Below are 15,833 nucleotides of genomic sequence, written 5' to 3' on the forward strand. Positions count from 1 at the left end.
TTTACACTGCATACTGTATTGCACTGGTAAACCTTTAAATGATATTCCATTCTCTGTTTCTTACTGAAAACATGTTAATAGGGGAAGGGACTTAGGCACAAAGGTGCCACAGCAAAACCACTGATAGGGATTGACAATTGACACCATCTGCACAACATACAGCAGCTGCAGATTTTTCAGCCCACACCATAGCTTGGGCTGGCTACTCACAGTAGTCAGTCCATTAAGCAGGGGCCACATAAACTAGCCGTCATTTTAAAAAATTCTGTTTGATATTTAAAGCAACTTTTTTGTTTATTTGTTTGAAGGAAAATTTTTCATGAAGTTCATCATTAGCATGCCTCTTAATAGTATCAGCTGGTAGGTACCTATATCTTTTTTTGTTTGAAACACAAAAGTCACTCCTTTGCCTTATGGGATTGGCAGAGGAGGATAACTCTTCTCCTCATACCTTTTCATCTAATACCAATTACAGCATTTGGACTGTGTTCAGTCTACAGGTAGTAAAGATATTTTAAAACATGCTGGATCAAAATTCACAGCTCTATGCTTGTAATGAATTGCAGAAATCTGCTTCAAGCAGAGTGTCTTGAAGTGCCCTGTGACAGAATGGATTTCATTTTGAAAGGTTAATAGGTAGGATAAATGTTCAGAGGTCAATGGCCAGCTGGAACATTTTATCCAAACTTTTAATGCTTTTGGTATTAAAATAATATTTCTTTTGGAGTAAGTTATATCTGATCATGTGGGATTTTTTTAAACAAAAACCTGAAATACAGAGAGTTCCATTGATCATAAAATATTGAAGACCGACATGAAGAAATTGAAGTGGGTTTTGTTTGGTTGGTTGGTTGGTTTTCTGTTTAGGTTTTTGGGGGGTTTATAAATGTGTAAGTATACATGATATGTAATACCTTTATTTATCATGTTTAGATCTTTTATGTTAAGGTTTTCATATGTTCCAAAGTTTGAAGTTAAAATGCACTTCACATAGAACCTTAAATAAATCTACCATAAAATTTATAATAATTTTCTCATATATAGATACAATCCTGTAATCTAGAGGTAAGAAACTTTCTAACAAAGATGAGTTGAAAACCATTTTTGCTAGCCTGTGAACCGCATTTACCTGCCATTTTAAAGTATGAGCCACTATCATCTGCACAAAATTACACACACTCACTCAGGATTAAAATAGGGCAAAGAATATTTACAAAATATTAGCACATTTCTACACTGAAAGCTATCATCTATACACATAGTGGAAAGATGATCTATACACATAGCAGTAGTGGAAATTATACCAAGTCCCATATATTTATTTTCTAGTAACAAAAAGAAAAGACTGTCCAGTTTGCTTGTAGATACCCTTGAAAAAACTTGTTTACTTCAATGCTTAAAAAAATATTGAAGCAGCTTGGAACTGTACAGAACAAAGCATTTTCTTCTTAAAACTCCCAACATTTCTATTGTGACTATCAAAACCAACCTGAAAAAAAGAAGTGTTAGGTATTTGTGATTATTTTGGTCTCTTCAGCTTTTGTTTTCAATTTTGTTCAATTCAAGTATTATAATGTTAAATTCCATGTGTTCCATGGGGTCGGTGGCTGGAGACAGGGATGACACACACCCCCCAAAGCTCCGTGGGACAAACAGCCTGTCCTTCTTGCAGAGGGAGTTCAACACTGCCAGGTCTGCACAGCTCTTTGGTCTGATCCTCTCACAGCCCAGCTCCTGACCAGGGAGGTGCCAGCAGCTCAGGATGGAATGTGATGGTTGAAGTCCCTGTATAGATTTAAACCCAACCTATCCCTGCCTCATCTGCGGACCTGGTCACCTCTGGGCTGGCTGAGGCTGAAAATCTGACTCTGTCTCATTTGGCAGCTACAAGCTAGCTGCAAACCATGACAAAGTGTGACTTTGACTCAATGTAATTGAGTAAACTACATTGAAATTTCCTGAAGTAGACTGCATTTGTATCCTCTGGACAGAAGTGCTCTAATCTGATACAACAAAATTTTCACTTTATTTTCCAAGATTGCATTTCAATATGTTTTCCAATCCAGCTCTGGGAAAAGAAACTAGAAATATTATTTTATCTGCACATCAAAACCAAAAATGATACAAATATATCATTTCCTTTGGAGAAAAACAGAATGTTTTGTCAGCAAAACATGACCATCTGTAACACAGTTAAGAAGGGAAAAGAAGTCAGTCTGGCTTCACAGTTCCAAAGTCTTTAAATCATAGATAATTGGCTTTACTTTCCCCATCAAGTGTGTGACAAAAACATAGTTGCTTTACATGGCTTTGCCATGACTTGTCTAAAAGCCACAACTCTTCCATTTTCACAAAATATCACTCCTAATATTTATCAATGCCTAGAAGTCATTGACCCCCTTTAAGAAATTATTAAACTAATACCATTCCTTTGGAAAAAATATGCACATGTACATCCAGAGATATATCTATAATGTGTAATGACAGAGTCATTTGGAATTTGAAGAAAATTTCATTCAAAGCATATACACATCTACATTCAGAGCCCTGCCAATTAGGAAAAGACAATTCTCTTTTTATTCAAAATTAATGCCATGAAAAGGTTGAACTGGCTTTTTTAGCAAGAGAAGAGAAGAGAAGAGAAGAGAAGAGAAGAGAAGAGAAGAGAAGAGAAGAGAAGAGAAGAGAAGAGAAGAGAAGAGAAGAGAAGAGAAGAGAAGAGAAGAGAAGAGAAGAGAAGAGAAGAGAAGAGAAGAGAAGAGAAGAGAAGAGAAGAGAAGAGAAGAGAAGAGAAGAGAAGAGAAGAGAAGCCTTAAGTAATAGGAATATTAAAAGAACATAGTGCTACTGAAAGCCATAGAATTTCTATAAACTATGCTTGCACATATTCACTCCATCATTTAAAAATTTCATATTCGTGTGATGTATTCTTACCTTAACCATAAAAAAAAGGATATGCAGGTGCTTAAGCAAAACCTTAAATGAATGAATTTTCAGTGAAGTGTCCTCTACCAGTTGGTCAAGACAGGAACACATGCCCATCACCCATTTTTTTGAACCTTCTTTTGAATTTCTTTCTGTAATTTCTTGTACTAAATAAATAAAATATGTTCATATCATAGCATGGTACCTATTAAACTTCAACTGGGAAGTCTGTTAGTCTAAAAGGAAGATTAGGAAGGCCTGGCTTATATGTTATCCATTTAATAATCCTTCAGCCTAAGTGGAAGATCAAAGGAAAAAAAATTATTACCAATAAATGGAGATCCATATAGTTAAAATTAAAAATGGCCGGAGGCTTACGGTTAGTATCACTCCTGACCCAAAGTCTTTTCTAAAATCAGGTCTTTGATCTCTTGGTGTTATAGCACTGTTTGTTCTAACACACCAGCATTTCCGTTCTTTTAGTTCTATATTTCTCCTCATGCAAGGCTTAAAGTCACTATAGTGAAAATATCTTATTCAGTAGAAAACAGATAGGAACACAGAAAGAGAACACATTTAGCAGGACTGTAATATGAGTGGTTGACTGCATTGAACAAAACTCCCTTAATAAAGTACAGATGAGCCATGGTTTACATCAGCTTTCAAAAACAAATGTACCAGTATGAAGCATTAGACAACATCAATGGACAATAAGAGGTTGGGGGTTGTTTGAAGGGTTTTTTTTGTTGTTCTTGTTTTTTATGGTAAAGCTGAGGCTCAGGGGTAGCAATTTGTTTTGGAATTGACTCTTCCTCAGCATGTATTCATCTTACAAAGCATGCCAGGCTTGAACCAGAAATCAAAATCAGGGACAGCAGTGCTTAATCATATCAAAACATGCTGAGGGATTGAGAGATCAGTCCTGGTGTGTTTTCACATGGTAATCACCATGCTATGTTAAACAACAACACAGCAGGACGTAGCTATTAATTGCACTCATTGTTATGACCATGGACTTCACATTCAAGGACTGTTAACCTGAATGGTAGTGCTAATGTGCTTTATTGTCACAGACAAAGGAATATCACATGGATTCAGACATCATAGAATATCTCGTTTCAAATTTGAAGTCCATCGACCATGAAAATCCCCAGCACAAAAGGAATTCATGAATGCAAGTCAAACACCTTCACATCCACCCTATCTAGTCATTTGCAGGAGGTAGGATCCAGCTGCTACAGACTGACATTTAGTTTTGTGTAAGAACCTTCTACAGAATACTTGGATGGGAAATTTAAAAATTGTTGCCATCACCTAAAATCTTATAGATCTTCATTCTTTGAGGGGAACCCATTTTACCAGCTTTGACCTGCCAGAAAATCAACATCATCCAATATACAAAGTTTTCATTTTTCCACAGCTCATTAATATAATGCAGTATCACTAAATATGGAATTTTGACTTCCAGTCATTAAGATACATAAGTAAATTGTGATCTATTCTCTGAATTCTGTTTCAATTTGTTGAGAAATGTTTCAAGACACTTATGTATATATATGTTACAGATGCCTTACAACAACAGAAGATTTTTTTTTTAATTCTTCAATGGATTTTTTTTGTTAGTCTCTAATGTATCTATTTCAAATTAGTTTCTATTTTAACATGTCAAGTCCTCTCTGATTTTGATCAATGATAGATCTGAGGGTAATTTTTGATAATGTGAATAATACAAATCTACTGAAACAAATCACAAAGATGTTTGAGGAACCAAACTGGTTTTGACCATATTGAAAGGAATCACAAAAGCTTCACAAAAACTATTTTCCTTTAAATTATCAATCTTTCTTTAAAAGTTTCCTATGGGCAATATTTGCTATTTTTTAAAAAAGTCTTTAATAAAAAACCCTGGCGTGGAGTTAAAAACTTTATTTTGCTTTAATGAAAACCTCTGGGCCCTTCCTTACATACAATACTTCTGTATATTGCAAGGTAAATGAACTTAACATTTTTTTTCGATTAAACTAAGTGTTTGTTATCAGTAGTTTCCCTTTGTTTAAATTTTTATTTTATTGATTTTTAAATAAAAGGACTATACAATTCTTGATGCCTGTCAGCATGAAATCCCACAAGAGAACTTTTCAAAAGGAATTCAACAATACACACCACTTATGTCAGAAAAAGTCATCCAGAAAGCAATGCCTGAGGGAAAAGTCCTCTGCCACTGGGTAACAAAGACATCTGTCAAAACTGGTACTATAATCAGGACGGGATGTATGTTCATGCACAGAACAATAAACAAAAGCTCATGGACACATAGGATGAAAGAAGAAAATATAATTTAAACAACTTTCTTAGGAATAAATTATTCCAAGATGACAGCAGCGCTAACAAGCCCAAGAAAAGAGATGCCATCCTACTTGACACAAGCCTGGCTCAGAGATGCATTTTTGCTATTCTTTCTGTAACAGAGAATAAGGAAGGGAGAAATCTGAAAAATCCTAGATCATCCTGTCTCATTTCTCATCTAAGCATCATTAATCTCCTTTGCCGTCCTAGATATTTCTTTCCTATTTTCTAGATACAGTTGCAGTTAGTATTTATAGATAGATATATCTATATAACCTAGATATATATAATCTAGATATAGATATACCTATAGATAGAGATAGTTAGATATATAAATATCTTTAGATAACTATAGATAACTAACCCTGGGAGGTTAGCTAACTACAGCTTTCACTGAGTCTCCCCATGGTTACCTATGTCTAGAACACAGTTTTTCTTCTCCTGATGGTCATCTAGATAACTTATGCTTCTGAAGGTAAAGTGCATTCATATGAGATCTTGACATCTGACTGCTCCTGTAGTTTTACCACCCTTGACTATGGGTTTGCTTCTGCAAACCATTTTCTTTTTACCTGTCACAGGTATTGTGTAGGCTATTACAAGAAAAGATATGGCAAATTTCCAACTGGATACACACAATATTCTTCAGTTTTCATGAGTGTCTGTTATTTTAGCTCTGACTTCTACTAAACACACCCATGCAAACACGATATTTCTTTCAGATACATTAGAATGACTTGTGTTCCTGGTAAGCAAAGCTTTTCCTGTACCTATTTTATTTCCTAAAGATTCTTCTCTGTGTGAATGAACTGTTTCCCCTCACAGCCATCTCTTCTTATTTTCAACACTTTTTGATGCATGTTCATAATTATACTTTTCTTATGCCCACCTCAGAAAATAACAATTATTTGACAAGCAGCTGAAATTCTTTGTGGCTCACTCAAGGGCATGTGATATATGATTAATATGATGTTTCACCCCACCTGCATGTAAGTTACTGAAGGACGTAAAATCAGTCTTAACAGAGTATTAGATGCCTGGTGAGTTTTATTTTGCCTGTAACATTTTCAGGAAGTTCATGTTCTTTGCTAAGATATTAATATTCAATTCAGAGTTTTCAGAATTGTTTTGTTCCTCTGTCCTCCTTATCCTGTGCTGCAAGCCTGAGGCTTTTCTAGAAAAAATACTTTTCCGTATTAATAGAGATTATGTATAATCATTTTTTCCCAACTGATTTTCACTCCTTACTTATAAATAGACCACTAAACTCTAAACATTGGGCATCTGTCTTCCTCGCCTTCAAGGACCACTAATGCAACCAGAAGACAAAAACAAGTGTATTAACTTGGATATAATCTCCAAATCTACATCTTCATGCCAAAACTAAAGTCATTAAGAAAATTAAAGCCCTAGATTGGACACTATATTTCTGAAAGTCTAACTATTGGAAGTTTAACAATAAATGGATGGCAATTATTTTTTCCCTTGAGCTTATAATTTTACTTTAAATTAAATATTATAGTCACAACACCTTCCTAAGGAATACAATCCAATGTACTGAATATAAGGTCATGCTAAATGCCCAGTCATAATGAAAATAAACAACTTTTTTTTCTTTATAGCTTCAAAATACGTAACAACCATCAAATTAATATGTATGAGACAGCCCTGCTTATGACCTTGGCTAAATTATTAGGTTTGATTCTCAGAATTTGGAGATGTAACTCTCTTATTTGGGCATCTGAAGAATAGTCTTGTTTAGAGATGCTGAGCAATGCAAGAATAATTCAGTTATCTCTGTGTCAGCTCTTGTAGTTTGCCTCAGCTTTGCCTTCCTATTTTTTCCCTTTGTGCTCCATAAAACACATCAAGTCTTAATTCATAGGCTTCATAAATTCAAAATGGGTTTCTTTGATCAGATGGAAAGCCTTAAGGAAGCATAACATACTATTTATACTGAACATAGGGCCCTTTCTCTTCCATCACTTGTGGAAACATTTATGGCCCTTTCTCTTTCATCATTTCTATGGTTGATCAGGTAGTCATGTGGATGCCAAGATCTGTAAGATTCAGAAAATACATGTGGTATTTTGACAGACTTCAGAAGCATCATCCATACCAATCTTGCACTTGCCTCTGACTGTTTTACCTGCTCGGGTTGTCCTTTCTCTGTGTTTGCATCAGGATCCTTAATGGCTCTTCCAGATCACAACTGCTTTGTACTCTTGAAGTGCGAGTTTACACCACTTGCATTCAGTATTATGCTTCTTTGACATAAATCAGTGTACAAAGATGTTTGACACATACTGAATGGATGATCTCTTCCCCACATGATATAATTTTTACTTGTCAAATTATGTTGTCTTTTTCACACAGCTATCCTTCCTCACTGGCTTTTCTTGGTATGATGGAATGAAACATCATGACATGCAATGTGCATGGAATTTTCTCATGAATATATCACAAAACCTTCAGATATACACCTATATAACTTCAAGTTATTGTACTATTTCTCATCTTTTCTATAACTTTGTCTCTTAACCTACATATGAAAAGAAGACTGTCAAATTGCTAATAAATTTTAAAAGCTAATTAGTCACCGTACACTTTCCAATTTTACTCCACAGAAAAATGGTATTTTCAAGACCAGGCTTTGCCCAGGCCAATTTATTGTGTAAAAGAAATTCATAAAGAATTCAATATTAACTATAACATCATTGACAATTGTGATCTACCATATACACCTTACCTACTGGAAGTGCTTGTATTCTCATCAGTTAGTCAAATATTCCTTTAAAAGACAGAGCAGAGGCCAGGTGGAATGCTTCAGTTCTAGTCTGGAATTTGTAATTGATCAAAATGTTTGCCCGTTGTTGATATGGGTTAATTTCTGAGTGACATTTAAAACTTCTGTAAAAAATTTAGGTCTCAGTGAAAGGCCATAGCTGATTGTACTCTAACTGATCTTATCCTGCTCCTTTTGATGTTTTTCAAGGCCTGAGATAAAACAGTCTGCTAATACAAATGGGGCTTATTTACATTTGATCATCTGCTGTTGAAACTTTGGAAAGAATATCTGAGTATCAAGTATATTCAATTCATTAGGAAAATGTGAAGAATTCAGTGAGCTTGCCATTCGGTTTTTTCCCTCACTTGTTTGTCCTATTTTCTTTCTAAAAGTATAAAACCCTCCCAATTAAAAGATGCTTTTCTTGAGTAAAAATACTCTTTTACAGTATTTTTCCTGTAGTTGAAAGAAATATATTTTCCATGCACTGAACACGGCAAGAAATGGAACTGGTGCAAGATGTTTTGAAGCTATAACTGACCCAGGTAGTACCATTCTGAATGATAGCACTTCTTGACATTCCCTTGGCATTGAGCAAAAATTATTACAGCCAATCTCTAAACACTAATGCTACTTTGACCTGACTTTCTATGTTGCGTATTGAAAGACAAGGTGATAAAGTGATAGGTTCCATTAAAAAGGTGCCCTGCATGTGTTGTTTGGGGTTGTTATCTTCATGAATATACTCTTTTCTGGTATTGCCTATGACAAACTCATTTTGACAGAGCTATAGGACTTTCTTTCACCTAATTTCATTTGGCAGACCAAGGCAGTTTTTAGCATGGTGATTGATCTCTTGGTTATCTGGACATTCTCATTTTAAACTGCTGTTGAAGAGACTTGAATAATTTACACTTCCTGCCATGAACTTGGCAGCTTTTTTCAATAGGTACTGATTTATTGCATCAAGCAGTGTGACAAGTTTTCTAGTCTGTATAAACGCAACATGCAGTTACAAAGAGTAGAACATGTAGTGGTGGATTACAAACTCCACTCCTGTCATGAAGAGCTTTTCAAGACTTCTCTAAGCAGGCAGAAATTGTCTTAACACTCAAACCATTCTGAATTGGCCCCTAGCCAGTAAATTTTAAAACTAAACTAAACTAAACTAAAACAAAAAACCAAACCAAACAAAACAAAAAAAAAAAAAAAAAAAAAAGAAAAAAAAAACCAAAAAGGAATTTAGCAGTAAAACTAACTTAAACCTAACCTTACAAATAACCCTGAGCAGTCAGCTGCAGTATTTTTCTTCAAGGATGATGTCAATTAATATCTGAAATTATGCATTATACCATGAGAAACCTCAAATATTTAGCTTGGGTTATCCAAGACCTTTCTTGGCAAGAGAAGTATCAGGCACACCAGCTGCTTGAGCTGCTTGCCTAAAGTTTGCAGCCAACAGTCTAAAAAGCATCTAGCAGCAGGATGGAAAGAAGGAAGAAGGGATGAGCAAATCAGCAGAGCTGGATGCAGCTGTTTTACGCTCAGTTGGTAGAATGATGCCAAAGAAACGCTTTGGTTTGTTACTGCTCTTTAGCTCCCTGTCTCACTCCATAACTGTCCTTGCAGCAGCTTCCTTTCACTGCTTGATAGAATCATGCTTTAGTTTTATGAGTCTACTGCCTATGTCAAAATTATGTCATGGACACTTCATTGCTATTGGTCCCACTGAAGAGTACCATGCAGAACTAATGCCCATCCTTTTCCACAGGAGAGCTGTTTCCATACATCAAGTTTACTGATTTTCAAAGAACCAATGCTTGTTTGACTATGTACAACCAAGTGAAGGTTTACTGATTTTTTTTTCTCCTTGAAATATTGCAGGAATAAAAAAGAAAATTGTCCCGTATCATTATGCTGCTTTGTTTAAATGTCTCTACTGACAAGGTATTATACAAAATATAAGAATAAAAGGAAGCATTAGGAAGCAAAAAAAAAGGTAAATACAGCCAATGTATCTGATTATTGTATATAACACATCTTTGATTTAGTGTACATCATTCCTCCATACATTTTAATCTTGTTTTTTTTCAATTAAAGCATATAATACAACAAGCAAAGTATAATAGTATCTGTTCTTCATATGCATACAAATACATCAGTAACTCACTTCAGATTTAAGTGCTCACAAGTTATAACCTCTCAAATTCAGAACACCCATGACAGTGTGAAGCAATGAAGTCTAATTATCCTTGCACAGTGATATCAGAAAAAGAAAAATTATTCACACTCTCTCAGCAAAGCTGCTTAGACAGATCAGCATCATCTGCCATATAGCACCACTCAGCCTCTTAAACTTGTGAGACTGCCGCACTCAACATGCTCCTTCTTCCCCTTCATTAGGCAACAAATTTTCCAACTTTCTGCTCTTCTTTTCATAGCTCCCCATGCCTCTGAGAAAAGAAAAAAAGATTCTAGAGTGTCCAGCTCTTGACTCATGAGTAATTAAGCGATAGCCTAATTTTCTCCAGGTGAGTGCTATCTTTCATAGTTCAGACTAACCAGATTATAAAGATTAGTATTATGCTCAGAAACATTAGGTGATTTTAAGGATTTTAAAGATGAAAATTTTGTCTCAGCAGCAAATGTCAAATTCCTTATGGTATGTTACAAGAAAGAAGAAAATACTAATTTTGTAGAGAATCTCAGTCTCAAAATTCAGACTATATTTCAGAAAACAGAGTACAATTAGTAAAATTGTATGGAATTGCTGTAAGACTCCTCTGTAGCCATGGGCACATGGTCATAGTCCCTGCTGTTTGACAAAGATCCTCTCCCACATATGAAATACACTTGGAGTACAACCTTTGCTATACAACCAAATGTGGATATATATTTAAAACTGCACTGGCTCTTCTGCTAAGTGTGGTAATAGTGGGAATCAGAATTTCTTTGTAATAATAGCCTCTCTAATTAATAACTCCTAAGAATTCAGACTATTTGGGAAGGGTTTCTGTCACATCTTCTAAAACATCTATTTTCTTATATTTCTAGAAATACATTTTAAATCCCAGAGATTTTAAACCTAGTTAAAAGTGCTCTTTTCTGTAATTCTGTTCCTCAGAAGCTGTCTAGTTTTTTTTATTTTCCCTGACCTCTCCTTGTCCTCAGTTCTCTTTAAAGATCACTCTTTTCTGACCCCTGTGTTCTGTCTGTCATTTATATTTCTTCCTAGCCTTAATGGCTGGCTTCATTTTCCTAATCAGGTTCTTTCTGTGCAGCTTTGAGACTTCTCCTTTTATGTCACTCTTCACTGTTAGCAACTTCACACTAGTTTTAGAAATACGAAGAAAGCCAACACTAGGGCCTGAATGCTCGTGACCTTCACCTCTTTGCACTGCCTTGCAGATACCAAAAAATTATAAAGCTGGCTGAAAACAATATTTCTTTCTCAGAAATCTACAAGTACTGGATGACTGAATTCTCTCAAAGTCTGCCAGAGATGCTAAGGTGACCAGAAGTTGTCACAAAGATGTATCTTTCAGGTGTCATGTTTTTCAGTAGAGGCACATGGAAAACAGATTAAAATCTGACATAAAAACATAATCATAGACAGATATAAAACCAACCATCCTTTGTACAAATTACCTAAGTACTGGTAAATTTTTGCTGAAGTAGTTGGGGTTTTTTTGAGGTCCATTGTTAAAATTTTTTAACCTGGCTGTACTATCCTTACTCCTGTACTAAAACAATAAAAAGGCAACTCTAAAATGTAAGGCAGACAGGAGTCTTGGGTCAGCAAAAGTCTGCTTATTTTCATTTACTTTGGATTTACTGTGATTTAAGGAGGAATTAGAGGGTGGTAACTCCTAAAATCCTATCATAGATTTTTTCCTAGGCATGAGGGATGGCATGGGTTTTGGCAGTGTCTGCAAGAGCACCTCAGAGGCTCAGGCTCTGAAAGTTTACAGACTAAAGAACTGGGCTGGTTAATGCACTTTATGCAGTCCCACTTTTTACTAATAGTGAATCACAAGCGAGTGGATCACAAAAGGTCCATTCAGGATTCAGGCTTTAAAAACAGAGGAATTTTGTCCAAAGAGAAGACACAAAAAGAAAAGTGAGTGGAATACATTATACAGATAAAGTGATTATGGACTCAGAATTTATTATTTTCACTTTTTTTTTTTGCACATCCTCTTATCCACCTACATATACACCTTACATCAACATATAAGCAGTCTATTTAAACACATTTCTAATGTGTCCAGGAGGAATCAGGTTTCAAATGCATGAAGAATTTCTGGTACTTTTAGTTTAGTCTTGCTGTTTCCAGCATTTCAGCTCTCCTTATGGAGAACTGACTTTTTAATGTGAGAAGACTGAGACAGTCCCTACTGATTTGAGTAACTATAGAGTTACAGACTAATGGAAGCTGGGAGAGACATGTGGGTGGTCAACACCTCATCATAACTGGGGCTAACTGTGCAGTTAAGACAGGATTTTCAGGACTTTCTCCAGTTAATTTTTAACATCTTTCAGAGCAAACTGAAAAAAACCAAAATCATTGTGAAACCTGTTCCACTGCACAGTCAGACTTATTGTGGAATTTCTCATTTTATCCTGTCCCAGGCAATTGCTGAGAGTCTGTCTTTCTCTTCTATCTTTCTGCCATCTGGTATTTGTGCACACTGATAAGATAACCAGTAAGTGATCTCACTTCTCTTCTTCAGGCTAAGTAGCCCCAGCTCTTTCAGTCTCCCCTTGAATAGCAGGTGCTCCAATACCTGCAAGCTTAACCGGACTCACTCCACCAAAGCCACAAATCTCTTGTGCTGCAGGACCCAGATCTGGAAGCAGCAGCCAGATGTGATCTCACAAGTGCTGAGAGTAAGTGTCCCTACTTTTCAACCCGCTGGTGATATTTTTCCCAACTCATCTCAGGATGTTTTCTGTCTCTTTCTGACACATTGCTCATGACCAATTGGTTCAGTAGGTTTTCCATGCTGTTTTCTGCCAGCCTGCTTTCCATCTTGCTGTCCCCCAGCAGGTACTGGTGCATGGTTGTCTTTTCCCAATGATCTCTTCTTTACCTTTATGAATTTCATGAGGTTCCTATCTACTGACCTGTCCAGACTGTCAAAGTCCCTCTGACTAGGAGCACACTCAGCTGGCACAAGAAACATTCTTCCCTGCTTTGTATCATCTGTGAACTTGCTGAATGCTCTCTGTACCAGAATCCAGGTCATGAATGAAGATTTTAAACTGTACCGGCCCTGATGTTGAACCTTGGAGTACACCACTAGTAACTAGTTCTCAGTTCATACCACTGACTACAACTCTTTCAGCCCAGAAATTCAGCTGTTTTTATTTCAACTCCTTGTGCACTTACAACCTGTAATCCTCAGTCTGTCTGTGAAGGTATTATGGCAAACGGTGTTGAAAACCTTGTTGAAGTCAGTATAACCAACATCCATTTCTCTCCCCTCATCCATCTTAGATTAGAAATTTATCATTTAGGTGAAACATAAACCCATAATGACTACTTCTAATCAATTTCTTGTCTTTCATGAGTTTTGAAATGGTTTCCAAGAGGGCTTCCACCTTTACCCTCCAAGGGATCAAGGTGAGTCTGACTGGTCTGTAACTCCCTGGATCCCACTTCTGTACCTTCTTAAAGATAGGAGTGACTCTCGTGGGCACGCCCTGTCAGGTCCCATGATCTTGTGCATATTTTGTTTATCTAAATATCCCCTAACCTGATCATCCTGTGTTGAGGCTGAGTCTTACATGTTCCATACATTCCCGGAATTCCTAATTGCTGCTCTTGACAGAAGAGAGGTCAAGTAGGCATTAATTTCTTCAGCTTTTTCTGTGTCCTTTTCCATGAGATCTGCCCTATTCCCCAGCAGACCAACATTTTCCATAGTCTTCTTTTTGCTGCTGATAAATTTTTGAAAACATTTCTTGTTTCCCTTCACTTCTCTTGGAAGATTTATTTCCAGGTGAGTTTTGCTTTCCTAACCATGTCTCCGTATGTTCAAGCTACTTGTCTATATTCTTTCCCCTTTTCCACCTCTTGTACACTTAGTTTTTCCATCTGAGTTTTGTCACTATCTTCTTGTTTATATTTTCGCTTCATCTTCTGTTCACTGGGTTCAACTCCTCTGGAGTTTGAAAGGTGATTCTTTAAAGTCAACAAATTCTTCTAGAGGTCTCTCCTCTCCAGATATATATATTCCCTGTGTTTATTTGAAAAAGATTCAGGTGGAAGTCTGCTCCCCTCAAGTTCAGGGTTATGGTTCTCCTTTGTTTACTCCTCTCCAGAACACCATAATCTCAGGGTCACTACAGCTAAGGCTTCTCCTGAACATCCACAAAGACATTTTTCTTAATTTGTCAGAAACAAGTCCAGCACAAAGTCACTGCTCATCAGGTTCTCAGCCACATATCTGGAAGCTTTCTTTTAAATGCATTTCAAAACCCTTGGTGATCTGTCATTCTGTGTTGTGCTTCTAGCAGATATTTTGGTCCTTGAAGTTCTCCATGAGATGCATGTCCTATGGATGTGAAGCTAACTCTAGTAGCCTGAAAATGGTCTCATCCACTTGCTCTCCCTGACCAGGAGCAGTCTGTAGCAGACACACAAAAATTATTCCTGTTGATCAGCCTGCTAATCCTGACAAATAAGCTCTGAGTTAACTCCAAAGTCCAGGGTAGGTCCAAGGCAGACCTTCAATGCATTCCCACTTCTCTCAACTAAGGGCAACTTCCTACCTTCCTACCCTCCTCTCCAGTCTCTGAAGAACTTGTATACATCTATTGCAGCACTTCAGTTATAAGCTTTCTCACCCAAAGAAGTCATAGCCCTGCAACAGCACAGAAACCTCTAATCTCTCCTATTCTTCCTCATGCTGCATTCATCGGTGTACAGGCCCTCATCACCTAGTAAAAAATTTGAGAAATTTCCCAGAAATTTTGTCTTGTATGACTGTCATATGCATCCAGAATGTGGAATGACCCCACTTCAACATTTTTCTGCTGATTACAAATTCTCATATCATCCTATGATATCATCCTATCAATCATCCTATGTATATCATCCTATACACTTTACATGCTTAATTTAGATAATCACTTCCCCACTTTTGTTCATTCTGTTTCTCACCATCATTTCTAGTTTAAAGCTCTTCTTCTGTGAGATTTCACTATCCTGGATGTCAAGAAAGCAGGTTTTTCAGAGATCTGATTCAAAGACTCCCACAAGATAAAGCCAAGGAAGGCAGAGGGGACCAAGAAAGCCAGTTGAAGCACACAGATCATATCCTTCAAGCTCACGAGTAGTGCATCCAAACAAAGAGGAAGTCAGACAAAAATGGCAGGTGACCTGAGTGAATGAAAAAGGAACTCCTGGACAAACAAACACACACCAGAAGAACAAGTAGCCTGGCATGAATACAAAGAATATGAGCAGCCAGGAATCACATTATGAAAGCTGTTAGAATCAAACCCTCTATTAAGGAGACATCAAGGACAAAAGTCCTGTCACTATATACCCTTGTAAATAGTCCTTTACATCTTTCCTGGAAGGTGGTAACTAGGTCAGAGAAACCTTCTGCTCTCCAGGCTGAACAATCCCAACTCTTTCATCCTTTCCTCATAGGAGAGGCTCTCTGTCAGGTTTATCTCGGCTGTTTGAGGGGCCTGGAGAGCCCGGAGGTGGCCTTGGGGCACCCGCGTGTTCAAGGACGAGAAGAGGCTTCAGTTCTTCTTT

The sequence above is a fragment of the Zonotrichia leucophrys genome, chromosome Z, assembly GCF_028769735.1.
Source record: "Zonotrichia leucophrys gambelii isolate GWCS_2022_RI chromosome Z, RI_Zleu_2.0, whole genome shotgun sequence".
NCBI classification, from domain to species: Eukaryota; Metazoa; Chordata; class Aves; order Passeriformes; family Passerellidae; genus Zonotrichia; species Zonotrichia leucophrys.